Source organism: Carcharodon carcharias, chromosome 1 (assembly GCF_017639515.1).
Source record: "Carcharodon carcharias isolate sCarCar2 chromosome 1, sCarCar2.pri, whole genome shotgun sequence".
In the NCBI taxonomy this organism is placed as follows: Eukaryota; Metazoa; Chordata; class Chondrichthyes; order Lamniformes; family Lamnidae; genus Carcharodon; species Carcharodon carcharias.
In genome coordinates, this window is record NC_054467.1 from 223,811,192 (window position 1) to 223,831,257 (window position 20,066).

The 20,066-nt window shown below is 41.4% G+C and overlaps 1 protein-coding gene across 5 annotated transcripts in view; it reads right to left on the reverse strand.

Annotated features, from left to right (window-relative positions):
• ctif (CBP80/20-dependent translation initiation factor) overlaps window positions 1–20,066 on the reverse strand; it is a 277,408-nt gene that overhangs the window by 196,437 nt on the left and 60,905 nt on the right. The window contains exon 1 of one of the 5 annotated variants that reach the window (XM_041205967.1): window positions 9,689–9,724. The exons of 3 other annotated variants lie outside the window; for them this stretch is intronic. The gene's annotated coding sequence lies outside the window, so the exon portion shown is untranslated. Of the gene's footprint in view, window positions 1–843; window positions 971–9,688; window positions 9,725–20,066 lie in introns of those variants that run through there. One more of the 5 variants, XM_041204360.1, reaches the window with a different exon arrangement.

Genomic DNA, 20,066 nt, shown 5'->3' on the forward strand with positions numbered 1-20,066 from the left:
TGCTTTTTAACCTATGTCATTTGTACCAATGTGTACCACAACCACTGGCTGTTCGCCCTCCCCTTTCAGAATGTCCTGTAGCCGCTCTGGGACATCCTTGACCCTAGCACCAGTGAGGCAATACCATCCTGGAGTCAAGTTTGTGGCCACATAAATGCCTAGCTATTCCCCTTACAATTGAATCCCCTATAACTATTGCATTCCCACACTTTTTACTCCTCCCCTGTGCAGCAGAGCCAACAGTGGTGCAACGAATGTGGCTGTTGCTGCTTTCCCCCGAGAGGCCATTCCCCTCAACAGTATCCAAATCGGTATATCTGTTTTGCAGGGGAATAGCCACAGGAGGACATCTCACCTTTTCCTTTCAATAGCTGATATAGTCCACTCTTGCCAGCTCACCTCTCAAAAGGACACACAGGTTGGTGGAATGGACAGACAAGTGGCATTTTTGAAGGAAGAACATGGAGAGACAATATAAAATAAAGGGGATAATTCTCAAGAGGGTGCAGGAGCAGAGGGACCCGAGTATATATGTGCAGGAATCATTGAAGGTTGCAAGACAGGTTGAGAGAGCAGTTAGTAAAGTATACAGAATTTTATGCATAGGGGTAAAGAGTATAAAATCAAGGAAGTTGCGTTAAATTTGTATAAAACACTGGTTCAGCCTCAGCTGGCGTATTGCATCCAGTTGTGTGTGCCACACTTAAGGAAGGATGCAAAGGCATTAGACAAAATGCAGAAAAGATTCACAGATTGATCCAAAAGGCTAAGGAACTTCAGTTATGAAGATAGATTGTTGAAACTGGGATTGTTTTCCTTGGAGAAAGTTGAGAGGATATTTACCTTAATTACTTTAAATCTGTGTCCTCTTGTTCTCAATCCTTCCACCAGTTGCCCATCCCTTCTCAAGAGCAGCTAGGGATGGCAACAAATGCTGGCCTAGTCAGCAATGCCCACATCCTGTGAAAGAATAAAAAACTGATAGAGGTACTCAAAATCATGAGGGGTCTGGACAGAGTAGATAGAGAAAAAATATTCCCATTGGTGGAAGCATCGAGAACAAGGGGACATAGATTTAAGGTAAAATCAAAATACTGTGGATGCTGGAAATCTGAAAGAAAAACAGAAAATCCTGGAAAGACTCAGTGAGTCTGGCAGCATCTGTGGATAGAGAAACGGAGTTAATGTTTTGAGTCGATATGACTCTTCTGTGATTTAAGGTAATTGGCAAGAGAAGCAATGGCAACGTGAGGAAAACTATTTTCAAGCAGCGAGTGTATAGGATCTGGAATATGCTGCCTGAGAGAGTGGTGGAAGCAGGTTCAATCTATACATTCAAGAGGGAATTGGGTTATTATCTGAAAAGGAAGAATGTGCAGGGCTATTGAGAAGACAGGGGAGTGGTACTAAGTGAATTGCTCCTATGGAATGTTGTGGCAGGCACGATGGGCCGAATGGCTTCCTCCTGTGCTGCAACAATTCTGTGACTGTGATCCTTAAATTGGCACCGATGTCACTGTAAAGCCTTAAACCCCACTTTGAACAGGATGACAACATTTACACATTGCATCAAAAATTACAGAACTGTTTGCACCTTGGGCTAATGAAAATTAGGTGGAACATTTCCAGTTGTCTGAAACACATATAATCAAGAAAGAGACAGAGAGAAAGAATCCCTTTTAGAGATTCAAAACATACAAAATGCTGAAAATCTGAAATGCCAGAAAGAAAAACATTTTCTCTTGATCAGAACACAGTATTTCTTGTGTATTGTCACATTCACATTCGCCCAAGCATCCTTTCTTCTTTTGCCAACACCTAAAACCTAATTATTTAAAGAAACCTAATTATTTAATAAGGAATACTGACGATATCATGGAGACAACTGGTTTGCAGGAGGCAGATTCCAAGACATTACAGACACTTAAGCTGACACTGCACATTATCCAAGGGTAATACAGAAGTATTTTACTGCTCGTGATAATTCAATACAATTGCACAGCTGCAATCATCAATCCAAGTCAATTCAAATATTGACACGCAAGGTTGGTTTGAAAGAAAGGCAAAAATATTCAAACATCTTAAAGTTCATTATTCTTTAACATTTTTTGAGAATGAAGCACGAGACAGCATCAAAAGCTAAAGCAAAAGCTTCTATTTTATTTTGCTTCACCTTTGCAAGGTCAGAACACAAGTTTTCACTTCTTTTGCCTGCTACCTTCCCCAAGATCATTTAGACCATATCTACAAAAAGACCACTAATTCTGGAGATCTGAATTCAAACAGAAGCTGCTGGAATTACACAATAACTACATCTGACACCTCTGACAAAGAGAAAACAAACTGATGTTACATTAAAACTTCTTTTTTCTTTAGATACGAACAGATCTGCATAATTGCAGCAATTTCTGTTTTATAATTTATTGACAAAGGAATACTATCAAACTCGAAGTGGTTTAGTGGCATTTTTTTTAAACCAGGGTTTTAATAAGATAGTGTCATAAAACTGTGCCATTAGATCAACAAACAATTTTATTTTTCCTTCGAATATTTTGTCTTCATAGCCTGAAGACAGTAACTTAACTTTCGAGCAAAGGTTCTCTGGGCATGAACAACCTTCCAGTAACCCTGATGTAAGCAGAAATATATCACACCTAAGCCTCAGCAGTAAAACATCAGAATATTTGACCATTTTGGGAGGCACAAAATGGGGGAGGGCTGAAAAGTAATTGTTGACCCATCCAATGTTCACATATGCACAATTATTAGCAGGGAGTAACCAGACAGGACCAGAATCCATAATTCCAGCCTTTCTTTCCTCCCATAGCCCAGGGCATTGAAGTTAATTGCACCACCCTTACAGCGACTCTGGCTAACTCAGCACAGGCCGTGGATCAAGTCTTTAGTCTTCTTGATCCGAGAGAGTTAGTACGACAGCAGATGGTGCATTTATCCAGTGAGTCATTGTGTGTTAAATATGACAAAAACTAATTATGTGAAAACTGATTGTGGTACTTCATATTGCAGAAAACGAAAACGCTTGCTGTTAGCAGCATCAGAACTGACACTGTTTAGGAACAGAATCAGGAAACTGCCCAAACCAGTAGATGCTTTTAATGCAAAGGATAATTTCATACTGATATAAGTAGCATTAAAGTAAAAAGAAGTTTATTCATCAAAGCGTATTGACAGCACAGTCACTTGTCTGACCATCCCAAATTAATGCAGGTTATGAGAACGTACATCAATTTTTAAGAAACTAATCAGCAAAAGGTTGCCACTTTTTCAGAAATCAAAGTCACTAAGCTGCCTTCTTACTATATTCCTCAATTTCTCCTCCAAACGCACACCCAATTGCCAGATCAGTTGAAGAGAGATGGCAAAGCAGAGGATTTCAGGGAAAGCACAGACCACAAACTCAGGAAATTAAAGGCTCACTGTGGATCTACCTACACTTACATCGCACGATTCAAGAAAGAGGCACAATACCACCTTCTCAAAGGCAATTTGAGATCGGCAAAACTGCTGCTCTTCCCAATGACGTTCATATCCCATGAATGAATAATTTTTAAAAAAGGAGACCAAAATCAGAGAAGTAGAATGCACATGGGTGCATAAAGCCAGCAGAAATTGCGAAGAAAGAGGTGGTGCCATTTCAAAAATTTTATGGACAAGCAAAAGGTTTTCAGTTTCAATGTTTGAGGGACGGGAAGACAATGGAACTTAGGAGGGACAAGGTTACTGGGGAACGAGACTTACTACAGAATGAGACGTGGATGGTATTATTTTGGCAGGTGTGTTTTATGTAGGATGAAATTCAGGAGGCTGGCATGGAGATAACTGGATTATTTGAACACAAGAGATGCCAAAGGCACAGAGGAAGATTTCTGCAGCAGGAGTAGGGTAAAGGAGATTGTGAAAGCCTTGCTGGTGGGTAGAATGTGGGGTTTAGAGCTCAGCTCAAGCTCAAACAAGGTGATGAAAATGTGTACAACTTGCCTCAGCCTAAGTGAGGAGCCAGAGCCAGAGAGGGGAATGGGAAAAGGAGATTGCAGTTGGATAGGTTGACTTCAATTTTAGAGATTATATGTGAATGTTGTTGCTTCTGAACAACTTGATGTTGTATAAGCAATTGGACATCATAGTGGCAGGTAGAGTTAATGGATTAGAAAGACAGATGGTGACAGCCTTCAGGATACTTTTGCACACAATACACCAGTTGTGGCCTCACCAGTGCTTTATACAATTTCAACATTATATCCTTACTTTTATATTCTATGCCTCTGCCAATGAAGGAGAGCATTCCATATGCCTTCTTTAAACCTTGTCTACTTGAACTGCTGCCTTTAGGGACCTGTGTACTTGTACGCCAAGATCTCTCACTTCATCTACCCCTCTTAGTATATCCCATTTATTTTGTAATCCCTGTAACTGTCTGACCTCACTAAATGTATGACCTCACACTTCTCTATGTTAAAATCCATCTGCCACTTTACCGCCCACTCCACCAACCCATCTATTGTTTTGGAGATTATGGCTATCCTCTATACTATCCACTACTTGACCAATCTTTGTGTCATCTGCAAATTTCCCAATCGTGCCCCCCATGTTCACATCCAAATCGTTAATATATAACACAAACAGCAAGGGTCCCAACACCGAGCCCTGTGGAACACCACTTGAGACAACTTTCCATTTGCAAGGGCATCCAGTCAGTGTTTCATTGAAATGATGGTAGAACACCAGTAGAATTTCAGGATTGTGTTGTCTTTGAAAAGGTGTTACATTCCTGTGCCTCAGCTCATCTGTTGCTGAAACCTCATCCACACTGTTACGAATATTAGACTTCACAAGGTAATGTTTTAAAATGTCTCCTTTAATTTAAAGTGAAATAGAATGTTCTGGATAGGGAGATGGTGGTCATACTAAACCTCTTTCCTGAGACAGGCCCATGTGATCTAGTTGTCACGAGGAAAGAAACCCAAATTGAAACCTATTGAAAATAAATTGATAGTTTTCACAAAACTTGGCAAAAAAGGGACAGCTGCTTTTAGGATATAGGCCCAGAGAGAGCGAGAGAAAGAGAGAGAGAGAGAGAGAGAGAAAGAGAAGGCAGATGCTACTGTGTGGAGAAGCAGCAAAGCCATTACTGGGAAAAGCAGGGTGAACTGTTTGAGTTAACAACAAAGCACAATGCTTGTAAAAGCTGGTCTTCTGTTTAAAAAGAAGAGGACATTGCAGACGGGAGTTTTGGTGATTTAAGGGGCAAGCTGTCGTTGAGGAGGGCCTAGCTGATCAAAGTGGGCTCTGGAATTCTCAGGCTGAGTGGAATAATTTTCGAAGGACTTGAAGATTCAGCTTGGTATGGTAGAGAGAAATGAACCTGCTGGAAAACTAGGAGTAACTTCAGACTTAATCGTGTATTGCTATACATCTGCCAAAAATGCAATGCACAGACAATGGAGTTGTAAAATGTATCACGATTGCATTAACTAATTAATACTGAAGTATCTTTTCTTGAGTTTGGTATATTGGTTGCCTGTTAGGTAATGTTTGATCTACATTGATTTTAGCTGGCTTCTGTTACAAAATCTTAAAATATGAAATCTTGCCCTTTGGTTATTTCTGTCAGTCACTGGGAAATTCATCTCTTTTAAAAAGTGATCAGTCTCTATGGGGATCGTAAGAATGCCTTTGTTACCTTTACACTCGATTATTCCAATGCTCTCCAGTCCAGTCTCTCATCTTACATTCCCCATAACCTTGAGCTCATCCAAAGTTCTGCTGCCAACGCCCCAACTTGCAACAAGTACCATATGCCAAACACGCAATGCTCGCTGATCCACACTGGCTCCTGGATCACTCGCTTTTAAAATTCTCATTTTTAAATCACCCCATGACATCAGCCATTCCTAAACTTCATCCTTCTGATTTTGGGCTCTTGCACTTCTGGTTTTCATCACTCCACTATTGGCAGCCAAGCCTTCAGCTGCCTAGGCTTGGAGCTCTGGAATTACCTTCCTAAACCTTTCCATGTCTCTCTCTCTCTTCCATTAAGATACTTCTTAAAGTTTAACTCTTTGACTAGTTATCTGTCTTAATATCTCCTTATATGGCTTAGTGTCAAAATTTTGTTTGATAAAGCTCCTGTGAAGTGCCTTGGGAGGATTTCTAAATGCAAGTTGTTGTTGGTATATGCTTAGGGTGAAGAACACAATCACATTGCAGGCATGGATAACATTCTCAATTATGTGCCCTAATGAATGAATACCCTGGATGAAATTAAGAATGTTTATAAACAAAATTCTGCGAATGAAACATTTTAAGCCCAACTAATAAGACCATGGTTACAAAATTAGCAGGTAATATAAAGGGGAACTCAAAATCTTTTATAAACATTTAAAAAGTGAAAGGACAGTTGAAGGAATGGTGGGCTTGATTAGGGAGGGACAAGAAAGAAAATCTTGATGCAGCAGAAGCCATGATGGAGACACAGACTGAGCACTCTGTATCTGTCTTCAGAAAACAGGATGTACTAAATGTCACGGCAGGTGGAAGTAGAGGCATTGGATAGAATAAAATTAAATAGTGTTATATAGGTTGGCATCACTCAAAGTTAACTAGTCACAGTGTTGATGGGTTGCATCCCAGGTTACAGAGGGAATCTCGGGCAGAGACAGCAGAACAATAATTTTTCAATACCCCTTGGGTAATGGAGTCGTGCCAAAGGATTAAAATATTGCAAACATTACATTCTTGTTCAAAAAAGGAGAGATTAAACCTGCAACTACATGCCAATCAGTCTAACATCAGTGGTGAGAAAACTACAAGAGAACCTAGTTGAGGGCAAATTCAGTCTGACTCGGAGAAGCATGGATTAATAAGAGATAGTTAGCATGGGTTTGTTACAGGCAGATGGTGTCTGACTAAGCTGATTTGTGTTTTTTGGTGAAGAAAGAAGGTAGATGAAGGTAGTGCAGTAGATACATGCATGGACTTTCAAAAGGCTAAAGTACTGCATAGTCAGAGTCATCAGGCCATAGGAATAGGCCATTTGGCCATCAAGTCCATGCTGTAACTTAACAGGCTTATTCGGAAAATAGAAACACACAGCGTTGAAGGGACAGTAATATCCTGGTTATGAATTTGGTCGATTTGGTTGAGACATAAGAGGCAGGATGCAGTGGTGAACAGATGTGTCTACTGATTGGCAGACTCCACTGCATACAGTCCTCCAAAGGTTAGTATTAGGACCTTTACTTCTTCTGTTATGCATAAATTGTACTGTAGTGACAGTACAATTTCAAAATTTGTGGATGATACAAGATTTGGCAACATATTAAATAGTGAAAATAAAAGTGGCAGTCTTCAGGAGAAAATAGAAAAAATGGTTAAATGGAATGACACATGGCAAATGCAATATATTGCAACTAATTGTGAAGTGATATAAACTGGAAAAAACATGGTGAGATCATTAGATCATAAAAAATAGGAAGATAGAAAAATTTGGCCGCTCGAGCTTGCTCCTCCATTCAATAAGATTATGGTTGATTGACCTTAACTCCACTTTCCTACCTTAACCCTCAACTCCCTTGTCAGTCAAACTCACCCTTGAACATATTTAATGATGCAGCCTCCACTGCTCTCCATGGAAGAGAATTACAAAGTCCTCTGCATCTTCATCTTAAATGGGAGACCCATTATTTTTAAACTGTGCTCCATAGTTATAGACTCCCCAACAATGGAAAACATCATCCCAGCATCTACCCTGCCAAGTCCCCTCAAGATCTTATATGTTTCAATAAGATCACCTCTCATTCTTCAGAACTCCAATGAGTATGGGCATAACCTGCTCAATCTTTCTTCATAAGCCAACCCCTTAGCTCAGGAATCTGCTGAATGAACCTTCTCTGAACTACCTCCAATGCAAGTATATCCTCCTTAAGTGAAGAGACCAAAACTAGTCAGGAAACTTAGCAGGACAGAATTTGAGTATTGCTGAAAAAAAAGAGACATGCTGCTGAAGCTTTTCATCTAGCATTCACTGGGACAGACGAGAATGCCAAATTTCAAAGGGGACAACAATTTATACTGCATAAGTAAAGGGGTACTGATTGGTTGGCACGCTGGCTCTGATTGGTTGAAATGCTGCCATGACAAATGCACCAGGGAACTAATGTCCTCCATGCTTTTATCTATTCCAGAAAGGTGCAATGTCTGGACATATTCCTTTTGCCTACAGAGGTCAGGTCCCTACATATGTAACTGCTAGCAAGCCTAAGTGAGCCACATTGCAAACCAAACCGATAATCTTAAATTGACTGCTTGTGTAATTCTTGGCACACTTGCGATTTTCAGCAAATTCTATCCAATCACATCTCATATTGGGCATTTTGTTCTCGGTTTTGCAGGCATGGGTTGGTTAAGTGCAGTCAGTGCTCTACCTATTGTGAACAGCCAAAGGAACATGCTGTTTGATATGATTTGCCAGTTGTTGGGATGTACCTGGCATCGCACTGGCACGGAAATTCATTACATTATTTCTGTGATAGGCAGAACATCTTTTTATCTTGATAGCAGCATCTTGTTTGTGGGAAACAGTGCCCGGTGACACTTGAGAAAGTATAATCTATATGGTACTAATTTGAAAAAAGGGAGTGCAGAGGGACTTGAGAGTCCATATTCAGGAATCTCTCAAGGTGGCAAGAAAAGTTGAGAAGCCAGTTAAGAATGTGTTTGGGATACTTGGCTTGACAAGGGGAACTGAATACAAAAACTAGGGAGGCATGCTAAACTTTTAGAAAACACTGGTTAGGTCTCAGTTGGAGTATAGTATACAATTCTGGAATCATACTTTCTGAAGGGATCTTGTGATCTGCCAAGAATAGAGAGGAGGTTTACCAGGATGATTCTAAGGATGAGGGAGCTCGATTAAGTGGAGAGAAGGGAAAAGCTGGGACTGTTCTCCTCAGAGCAGAGAAGGTTAAGGGTAGATCAAATAGAGGTATTCAAAATTATGAGGGGTTTTGATAGAAATAGTAGGAAAAATTGGTTCCCTCTGGAAAATGGGTCAGTAATCAGAGGTCATAGTTTTAAAATAATAATAACTAGAGGAGAAATTATTTTCACACAGCAGGTTGATAAGATCTGGAATGCACTACCTCAAAGGGTTGTGCAATTAGATTCCATACAAACTTTTATAAGGGCAATTAGACATCTACTTGAAGATGACTAATTTGTGAAGTTGTGGGGAAAAAGCTGGGCTGTGGGACCAAATTGGACAGTTCTTTCAAAGAGGCAGCACAGGCGTGATGGGCCAAAGGGCCTCCCTTCAGTGCTCTGAGATTCTTTGATTCATGCAACTGCCTGTTGCAGTAATCTGTTTCCTAGCAACCAAAAGAGCAAGGTATTGCATAAAAGCAACTAGCAGTGGAGAAGAGAAGAAATCACTCAGCCCCATGACACTAGCTAGGTTCAGGCAACAAATATATTCCCATATTAGCATGACACACAAACTGAGGGACAGAAATGCTATATTTGAACAAAAATAGGCAAACAATTGGATCTGCTCTCAGCAATTCCCAGGTGTTAACTGTTAAAAATTATCATAGATACTTTAGAAGAAAATTTGGATTGCAACCATTTTTTATTAAAAAAAAAAATTGGTGCCACTCAACCCAAAACATACCTGAGCCTGGAACTGGTCTGAATTCAACCAGTTTTCTGAAACACCCCAAATCGGCTTGGTTTGGAGTGGTTCTAGTCTGGCAGCATCTGTGGAAAGAGAAACAGACTTAACATTTCAAGTCCGTATGACTCTTCTTCAGAGCTCACTTTGGTGATCACTTTACTGATCACGAAATTCAGGGAGGGGTGGAGGGAGGGGCTCCTTTGCTTTTTCTAACTTTTTCACCCTGTAGGAACAAGTTCTTGCTCTGCTACATGGGAAGAAGCTAGCTCTTTGGTGAGTATCTGGCAAATATCTGGCGGGTGGTTACTGTCTATTCTATTTCAAAGGTTTAAAATAGTACAGGAATTTGTGATAATATTAGTAGAATAGATAAAATAATTGAATGAAGTAATTAAGTAGTTAATTAATAGACATAAGGATGGTAGGACAGGTCATGTGTCGTGGCTGCAGCACGTGGAAGCTCCTGGATACCAGTGTGATTGAGGACAAACGCATCTGCAGTAACGGTCTGCAGCCTGAGGAGCTTCAGCTCAGAGTCATTGAGCTGGAGGCCGAGCTGCAGATACTGCGACACGTCAGGGAGGGAAAGTTACCTGGACACTTTGTACCAGGAGGCAGTCACACCCCTTAGCATAGGGTCTTCTGATTTGGAAGGTGGTCAGAGGCAGGAGAGTTTTACTGCAGCCGAGGCAGGTAAGGGGATCCAGCTGGTAGGAGTGTCTGCCTCTGCAGTTGTCTAACAGCTTTGAGGTTCTTTTAGTTTGTTTGGATGAGAGTGGGAACTGCAGGGTGGATGAGCTGACTCACCATGGCACTGTGGTACAGCAAGCCATTCAAGCAAGGGGGAGTACAAAGTAACGTAGTTATTGCTCGGGGCAGCATAGTGACAGGAATTGACACTTCTCTGCAGCAAAGAGTCCAGATGGCTGTGTTGCCTGTCCAGTGCCAGGGTTTGGGACATTTGTTCAGGGCTAGAGAAAAACTCACAGTAGGAGGGGGAAGATCCAGTTGTCTTGGTTCATGTAGGTACCAACATAGGCAGGATGAGGAAAGGGGTTTTGCATAGTCAGTATGAGAAGCTAGGCACCAAATTAAGAAGCAGAACCTCAAAGGTGAGCCATGTGCAAATTGGGGTAGGCAAATAAGATTAGGGAAATTAATATGTGGCTCAAAGACTGGTGTGGGAGAAGTGGATTCCGATTCATGGGGCACTAGCATCAGTACTGGGGAAAGTGGGGACTGTACCTTTGGGATGGTCTACACCTGAACCGTACTCGGACCGGTATTCTAGCGAGCCGCATAACTAGGGGAGTAGAGGGGTTCTAAACTAAACAAGGAGGTGAGGGATCAAGCTTGGGTAGATGCTGCAAATCAAGGCAGGAGAGCAAAATAGTAATATAGGAAATGAGGATCAGAGAATGGCAGTAAGGGACAAAGAGAAAAAAAAACCTAAGAATACACCAACAGTCAAAGTTATTACAAAGATAACAAAAAGACAATACTAAAGGATTTGTATCTGAGTGTGCGTAGCATTCATAACAAAGCAAATGAATTGATAGCGCACGTTGAAGTAAAGAAATATGATCTCATAGCCATTACAGAGATGTGGCTGGAGGACGACAAGGGTTGGGTGCTGATTATTGAGGGGTATCTGACATTCAAAGAGAATAGGAAGCTGGGTAAAGGTGGAGGGGTAGCACTGTTGATCATGGATGGCATTTGTGCAATAGTTAGAGATGACCTCGGTTCAGGAGATCAGGATGTAGAATTGGTTTGGGTGGAGATGAGGAATAGCAAGGGAAAGAAGTTACTAGTGGGAGTGTCTACAGGCCACCTAATAGTAGCCACAAATGTAGGACTAAGTACACAAGAAGAAATATTGGGTGCTTGTGATAAAGGGACAGCAATAATCATGGGTGACTTTAATCTACATATAAATTGGAAAAACCAAATTGGCAGTAGTAGCCTGGAAGAGGAATTCATAGAGTGCTTTCAAGAGTTTCTAAGAGCCGCACATTGTGGAACCAACCAGGTTATATTAGAGTTGGTAATGTGACAGGATTAATTAATGACCTCAGAGTAAAGGTACCCCTAGGTAGCAGTAACCACAATATGATTGAATTTTACATCCAGTTTGAAAAGGAGAAGACTGGGTTTAAGACTAGTATTTTAAACTTAAATAAGGGTAACTATGTGAGCATGAAAGCTGAGCTAGCTGAAGTGAACTGGAATACTAGGCCAGAAGATAGATCAATAGGGAAGCAGTGGCAGACATTTAAAGGGATATTTCTGAATACACAGAATAAGTATATTCCTACGATAAAGAAAAATTCTATGGGGTGGACCCACCATCCATGATTAACTAAAGGAGTTAAGGAAAGCATCAAACTTAAGGAAAAAACATATAACTGCGCAAAGATGAGTGTCAGGTCAGATGATTGGTCAGAATATAAAGAATGGCAGAGAATGACTATAAGATTAATCAGGAGAAAGAAATTAGACTATGAGAGGAAGCTAGCTAGAAAGTGACTGTTGGCCCTCTAGAGAGTGACAATGGGGAGTTAATAGTAGATAAAAAGGAAATGGTGGATGAAATGAACAAATATTTTGCTTCTGCCTTCACTACAGAAGATACAAAAAAATTCCAGTAATAGCTATAAATCAGGAGGTGAGAGAGGGGAACTTGGTGAAATTACAATCACCACAGGAGCAGTATTGAGCAAATTGATGGAGCTGCGGACTGACGAGTCTCCGGATCCTATTAGACTTCATCCTAGGGTCTTAAAAGAGGTGGAAAATAAGGTAGTAGATGTGTTGGTGTTAATTTTCCAAAATTCGCTAGATTCTGGAAAGGTATCAGGCCAAAAAGTGCCAAATATAACCCCACTATTCAAGAAGGGAGGGAAGCAGAAAACAGGAAACCAAGGGCTAGTTAGCTTGATGTCTATCATAAGGAAGGTGTTAGAATTGATCTTTAAGGAGGTTATAGCTGGGCACTTAGAAAAACTTAAGATAATTGGGAAGGGTCAGCATGGTTTTGTGAAAGGGAAATCATGTTTAACCAATTTATTGGAGTTCTTTGAAGGAGTAACATGCGCTGTGGATAAAGGGGAGCCTGTAGACGTACTGTACTTTGATCTCCAGAAAGTATTTAAGAAGGTGCCACATCAAAGGTTATTGCAGAAAATAAAAGCTCATGGTGTCGGGGATAACATTTTAGCATGGATGGAAGATTGGCTGGCTGGCAGAAAGCAGAGTATGCATAAATAGGTCCTTTTCTGATTGGCGGGATGTGACGAATGGATCCACAGGGGTCTGTGCTGGGGCCTCAACTTTTTACAATTTATATCAATGACTTAGATGAGGGAAGTGAAGGCATGGTAGCTAAATTTGCAGATGACCAAGATAGGTAGAAAAGTATGTTGTGAAGGAGGTTGCAGAAGGATATAGATAGGTTGAGCGAGTGGGCAAAAATCTGGCCGATGGAATAGAATGTGGGAAAATGTGAAGTTGTTCACTTTGGCATGAAGAATAAAAAAGCAGAGTATTACATAGACAGAGAACGGCTGCAGAATTCCACAGTACAGAGGGATCTAGGTGTTCTAGTGCATGAGTCACATAAAGTTAGTATACAGGTACAGCAAGTAACTAAGAAGGCTAATGGAATGCTATCCTTTATTACGAGAGGAATTGAACATAAAAGTAAGGATGTTATGCTTTAATTATACAGGGCATTGGTGAGACCACATCTCGAATGCTGTATACAGTTTTGGTCTCCTTATTTAAGGAAGGATGTAAATGCGTTGGAGGCAATTCAGAGGGGTTTACTAGACTGATAGCTAGATTGAGCAGATTGTCTTGAGGAAAGGTTGGACCAGGCTGGGCTTGTTTCCACTGGAGTTTAGAAGAGTGAGGGGCAACTTGATTGAAGCATATAAGATCCTGAATGGTCTTGACAAGGTGGACGTGGAAAGGATGTTATCTCTTTTGGGTAAGCCCGGACCTACAGGCACTGTTTTAAAATTAGGGGTCACTCTTATAGGACAGGGATGAGGAGAAGCTTTTTCGGAGGGTTGTGCAACTTTGGAACTCTGTGCCTCAGAAGGTGGTGGATTGTGGGAGGTGGGGGGGTGCTCTGAATCTTTTTAAGGGGTCGGTAAATTGATTCCCTTGCCTAACAAGAATCTAAGGTTATCAGGGGTAGATGGGAATGTGGAATTCAAGACACAAACAGATCAGCCACTGTATTATTAAATGGCGGAGCATGCTTGAGGGGGTGAATGGCCTTCTTCTGCACCATTTCGTATGTTCCTTTTCTAAAGGCAGGTTTTTATACAATCAATGACAGTTCCATGGCACCAATACTGAGATGAGCTTTCAATTCCATATTTTTAATTTATTGACTGTATTAATTAATTTTTAGTGTTTCAGCATTTTCTATCAAGTGCCCATAACCTACACTTGGCAAACTCAATGACACGAGTCTCAATCATCTCTGCAGTCTATAGCTCAGGTAATGTTCTGTTTCCAGCCCTTGGTACAAGTGAGTACGAATGAATGCAAGGTAAGGAACTGGGAACAGACCAGTTGCTAACAGATTGATAAACAGACCAGTATACATACAACTCTCCAAAAACCTTCTTGATAACTGCACTGTCCAAAGTCAGATACATGCCAGGAGAAATATTTGTTTGATGGGCATGATACCTATCACATTGAATGGAAAATCCTAGTGCAGGATTTCTCTGCAGTCTTGTGAATCCCACTGTCAGGCTCAAATAAAGGTCAGAAGCCAGTGGGAAACACTCACTCATTTGTGATTTTCCCTAGATTGGCCAATTAATGGATGGTGTGCCCACACTCTTGACACTTGAGGGTGGCAGGCCAGAGGCAGGATGCAATGTCAGGTAAGTAAGCCCCATTTGTTAATTTAATTAGTTTATTTGTTTTTATTGCTATACTGAAAAGAGTATAAAAAGGGTCAGCTGGAACACAGGATTGGTAGCAAGGAGGCAGAGGTCTGTAAAGCTACATCCTGTGAATAAACCTACTAACAAGGAAAAGGTCTGTGTCCTATTTTGTACTTCACCACTTGGCTTGGATCCATTTAACATGAGCTACCCACTTTAGACTCCAGTACACTGTAGCCACACTATTAAAATCAGAGCTATAGGGCCAGGAGAAAATTTCTGCCCTCCCACAACTGGAAGCCCCAATAGAACACACATCTATCAGCAAGCTTGCAAAATGGCTCTTTCTCAATGATACGTTTTACAGTTAAATACTGACATCAGGGCCACTGTCATCATTAGGCTTGGGTTGCTCCATATTTAATCTCAAATTTAACAATCCATAGTCTTGTTATCTGTGATCAATGTGCTGCTAAATGAGGAATGTTAATCTGAACACAATTCTTCTTTATCAATAATGTTTACAAAATTTGATGAACCTCAAATAAAACTTATCAGCTTGGTATTATTAACATAAGGTGCAGGATCACAGAGCTTGTACTGAAGCTACTGATTCATCAAGCTTTTCACCACATTGGCTATTTTCAAATTTGAAGTAGAAATTTAAATCTTCCAATTTGTTTTTTGAACAGTGTGGTATTGAGTGATAAGAACCATATGATCCCAAGTTTTATCTTATAATTAGTAACCCTCCAGAAAATTCAGCAGAAATGGGCAGGCCATGTTTCCCAAGTGGATGATTACAGAATCCCCAAGCAGATCTTCTATGGAGAACTGTCTCAGGGCAAGTAACAAGGTGGGCAGCACAGACAATACAAAGGCACCCTAAAAAGGAGCCTTACAAACTAATACATTGCAAGACCACTCTCTTTTGGAAAACACTGCAGCCGATGGGCCACAGCATAGGCAAGCGCTGAAGCTTAGTTCAGCATGTTTCAAAGACCATCTACACCAAACTTGCAACATCTGACATGCCCAGGAGGACAGAGGTGGCGCAGCTGATGATCCCCCCAAGCACCAACAGTGACAATATGATCTGCCAGCTCAGTAGATGTCCATCCTGTTTCGGACTCTTCAGCCATGAGAGGATCCACAGAAGACAATGAAACCGATTACATTACTCTAACAAGGGTGTAGATTTTGCCCTCCCAATGAGTCCATCAGCAGACCTGGAAGAGATTGGGAATCTGGCACAGGAAGAATGAGGATGCCAGAACCCGATCATGAATGTGTGACGGGCACTTGTCACCAGATGGGCTCCGACATCATCCAATCTCCAAGCAGGAGAAGGCACCATATTTATAAGGGCAGCAAGCCCGATTGAATAGCTGAAATTCTGCATGTAGTCTTCAGAGGGAGGATGCAATTGAACTAGCCAACACTGACAAATGTGTGAATATTGCAACAGAAAACCTGAGGATCCAGGTAGAAGAAATTCCATTCTCATAAAAGTTGCATCAACGGATTCAGTTGTGTTCAGAGATGTCACAATGTTGCACTGATAGGCCAGGGGAGGTGCAGTCTGGCACACTTGGTTGTTCTTCTCAAGACACTCTGAGTATTGTAAGGAGATCCCCAGCACCACTATGAGTGACCCAAACTGCACTGGTGCAGGAGAGACTATATGCCCAGGCCCATCATGGCCTAGGGCTGCCAGCAGACACCCACCACAGTCATCAAAGACCATGGGGTAGAGAAAGCATATGCCTGCATCTGCTACATTTACAGATGTTGGGCATGCAATCCCCCACAATCAATGTCCTAGGTATTACCATTGACTAGCAACTGAACTGCACTAGCCATATAAATACCATGGCTACAACAGCAGGTCAGAGGCTGGGAACTCTGCGGTGTGTAACTCACCTCAACTTCCCAAAGTCTACAGGGCATCTACAAGGTACAAGTCAGGAGTGTGATGGAATACTCTCCACTAGCCTAGAGGAGTACAGCTCAAAAAATGCTCAAGAAGTTTGACACCATCCAGGGCAAAGCAGCCCACTTGATTGGCACCACATCCACCACCTCCAACATCCACTCCCTCCACCACCGACAGCAGCAGTGTGTACCATCTACAAGATGCGTTGCAGCAACTCACAAGGCACCTTCGACAGCACCTTCCAAACCCATAACCACTGCCATCTAGAAGGACAAGGGCAGCAGACAGAACACCACCACCTGGAAGTTCCTCTCCAAGCCACTCGCCATCCTGACTTGGAAATATATCGTTGGGTCAAAATCCTGGAACTCCCTCCCTAACAGCACTGTAGATGTACCTACACCACATGGACTGCAGCTCACCACCGCTTTCTCAGGGCAACTAGGGATGGGCAATAAGTACTGGCCCAGCCAGCGAAGCCCATGTCTTGTGAAATGGGGAAAAAAAATTGCACCTCACCACAGCACGCAGAATCATTTCAAAAAGTTCACTTTCGCACAGTAAGGTGGCACTGGTGTTTATCCCTTTAACATTTGACTTTTAGTTCACAGTGTCCCTTTAAGGGGCTGCATCTTGTTTTTTACCTCGGTTTTCCTAATTTAGTTTAATTGGTTTTATCAAAAGAAAAGCATCGGTGTTTAAACTATATTCTGGATGGAATGTTAGTGTCACATTAATATGTTGTTGTGCTTTATTTAGCATGTGTTTTTTCATCTGAGGTCCTCATGATATTGTCCTTTCAGAGATGTATGTTTAATATTGGGTGTTTAAGGGGCACTGGCTTCTTGCTCACAGATTGAGACATGTTCCTCTGTGGACGGCCGAGGAAGAGCACCGCCAGTTCTTGCATGCATTCCTGGAAAACTGGTGAGGTTGTTGATTTTGTGTCGCTCCATGTGACCAGGTAGCTGGAAGTGGGTGGGTATGAGGTGGCCCCTTGCCTGTCATGCATTAACTTCCATGGCATGCACATCGGCAGCAGCCCGCTGATGTGGATCCCCTTCAACATCACTCCTTGCTTCCCAATCTTCCACATGAGATGAGGCTCCTGCCTCCTCCTCTTCTTCAGGGCTGATGTTGTTTCCCTCCTGCATTTCGATGTTAATGCAGTGCACAGAACACAGCGACTATCTGTATCCTGTATCTATGAGCCCTCAGCCTCTAAAACCCAACCCCCCAACCTCCTCACTCCCTTTGCTCAGTGATACCTTGGACTTATCTTCAATCCAGCCTCCATTTGCTCCACTCCTTCAGGGGCTGGTTATAGTCCCAGCAGAGGCCGCTGCTCAAACCTGGTGCTGCAGGGTCTACAAAGCTGTCTGCCATCCAGCAGCTTTTAAGGTGGAAATTCCTCCCCTGCCGAAAGTTAAATGGATGCATTCCCAGTTGACTCTTCAGGTGGCAGGAAAAATCTTGCCTGATGTTTCCCCTTGTGGGGGAATGTGGAACTAGACAACATAGTTTCTGAATAAGGTGTACTCCATTTAAATCGGAATTGAGAGGGATTTCTTCTCTGAGGCTCATGAAATTTCTGATATTTCATGAGAGCTAAGGATGCCAGGTCACTGAATATATTCAAGGGAGGCAGACAGGTTGTTGAACAATACAGCAGTCAAGAGTTATGGGGGACAGGCAGGAAAATGCAGTTAAGGCCATAATCACAAAAGCCAGGATCTTGTGGAATGGCAGAGTAGATTCGAGGGGCCATATGGCCTACTCCTGTTCCTATTTCTTATTTCTTATGTTCTTAAGAGGGTACATTTTCTGCATTGACTAAATTAGATATTTCAAAAATGGGATCTGAGCACTGTAGCATTATTTTGCTTTTCACAAAAAAATCTAATTGATCCTGGGTCTCAGATCCTTTAAGTAAACAAGCAATTAGGCTTCAACACAACTTTACCAAATTAATTCCCTTCACTGGAGATTTAACCCATACATGGAAAACACAAGTTTTAACATATTCACTAGTGACAATCAACAGAGACTATTGCTTCCCACGCTCCTCTAGGGTTGGCCTTTAGTTATTTTGCTTATATGTTGCTATCTCATATCACCTGACAGACATTAAGGGGAAAATGGAAGGAAGGGGATTTAATTGGATACAAGCCACACCAAAAGCTTTCGTAAGACAAATTTTCAGCTTAGTTATTTCCTTTAATCACTATATTAAACAGATTGTTATGATTATTTATCTCAGGCACAGTACAATTATTATTCCCACTACATGACTGTTCTTCTCCAATCAAAATTAACAATTTTATTTACACCACGAGTTATTGATTTTTAATGACACATTTCAGATATTAGTTGAATCACACTAGAAGCAAACTATTTGTCTTTCAAAGCTTCTGCCACAATTTGTGTGTAGTAGACTCTATCATCTCTCTCCACCAATGATCAGTAGTCAGTTTCACCAAGGGCAGAAATCCTTAGTAAACAGCAGTTACAAAAAGGAATTGAGCCACAAGTTAAGGTGATCTAAAGAGTGTCCACTCCATGGAGATTTAAAAAATTAATAGATGTAGACAAACAGATACTAAACCTGAAGCATTGGTTGGCTGTGTAATACTCACAACAGTAGGCATCCACAAGATAGGTCAAGCAAAGCATACAGAAAGGGAATATCTTGCAATGTGGTTCTGGGACAATAATCAAGATGCAAGACATATAGGAAACAAATTGCAAATTTCCACAAGATAGGTCTGCTCTCGATGTGAGTTTCTGGGTAGAATGCAGCAGCTGTCTCCTCAACAGTGGAAGAATCTGTTCGGCCTCTGGCATCAATGAGTGAGCGGAGTGCAATAGCTTAATCTGGCACATAACAATACAGCTGCAGGAGTCCATTTACTGCTGGTCTCAGCCTCTCAATTTAAGTCTTTTGAACATTTAGAACATTTTCAAGATAGCTACTAGTGACCCCGAGACACTGATATTAACTGGCTGTTTGCAGTACAGATGCACTGTTCACCATCATGTGACTTGTATACTTCCAAAATATCACATGGTCCAGGCCAGAAAAAGTTTGTCAAAAACTCTCTCAAGAAGACTGAGCCTGCTTAAAAAGGAAAACTAATACTAGAATGAGGAAATCTACTTCTCGTGACCAGACCATAACAAGTCATAGAGTTATACAGCACAGAAATAGGCCCCTCGGCCCATCAAATTCATCAATTTATGGAACAGTATTCTTCACATTATGATCCATTGACTTTTATGTTACCAACCTTTCAGGATTGCCCTGGAGTTTGGACTCTGCACTGCTGTGAGCAATTCAAGAGAAATCGCAAAAGGGCATTTTAAAAAAAAGTGGTTTGTTTCCCCATTTTCTTTAAAATCTACATATTAATTAGAAAGATATTGGAGATGGGATAAATGAAGTGTTGATTGACTGAACAAGCCAGTTGGAGGGCAAGCAATGAAACCTCCAGGAACACACTGAACGACAGTTGGCAAATCTAGTAACATG